Raw genomic sequence first — 1,083 nt, 5'->3', positions numbered from 1 at the left:
GCATGATCTGATGAAATGCCACCCTCTCCCCTCGGCTGCTTCTTTAGCCCACAATGCCCTTCCCACAACTTCCTCTCTAAAACCTGACTCATCCTGCAGCTACAATTCCACTTCCTCCAGGAAGCCCTCTCTGATATGACCCTTTACAATTAATCTTTCTCATCTATGTCTCTCTGTCTTAGTCAACTCGGGCTGCCACAATAAAATACCATACACTGGGTGGTTTAAATAACAGACATTTATTTTCTCGCAGTTCTGGAAGTTCAAGATTAAGGTGCCTTCAAGGTCATGTTCTGGTAAGAGCTCTCTTCCTGATTTGTAGGTGGCCACCTTCTCACTGTGGGATCACGTGACCACTTTTTTGTGCACACACATGGACGGGGTACGGGGAGGCGGGGGGGGGGAGGAGCAAGCTCTCTGTCTCTCTTCTTATAAGGACACTAATGCCGTCAGACCAGGACCCCAACCTCATGACCTCATCTAATTCCCAAAGGTCTCATCTTCAAATGCCATAACATTGGGAGTTAGGGCTTTAACATGTGAATTTGGGATGGAACACAAACATTCAAGCCAGAGCACTCCTTAACACTATTATGTATACTTGTTATGTCACATTCATAATTTCCCCACATATCTATCTCTACAGGGTGAGCATGGGACATCGTCCCTCTCTGTATCCCCATGGCACCTAACAGTGACTTGTGAATAGAAGTTGCTATTAAGGCTTGTTAAATTTAACTGAATCAAGACTCGTCTACACAAAAGTTTTATTTTATTTTTTTTTTATTTTTTATTTTTTATTGTGAAATACACATTTTTTAAAATTAGTTTCAGCTGTACAACACAGTGCAATAGTTATACTTTTTACCCCACAAAGTGACAACCCCCCCAATATCATACATATCTATTACAATTCCCTTGTCTCTACTCCCACACTATACTCCACATCCCATGACTATATATATATATACATATAAGTGAATATATATATGTGAATATATATATATATATATATATATATATATATATATATATATGTTCACTTATAGTTGACATACAATATTATACAACATCAGCTTCAGG

This window comes from Hipposideros armiger, unplaced genomic scaffold (genome assembly GCF_001890085.2).
Source record: "Hipposideros armiger isolate ML-2016 unplaced genomic scaffold, ASM189008v1 scaffold_107, whole genome shotgun sequence".
NCBI lineage: Eukaryota > Metazoa > Chordata > Mammalia > Chiroptera > Hipposideridae > Hipposideros > Hipposideros armiger.
This window is presented reverse-complemented; position numbering follows the sequence as displayed.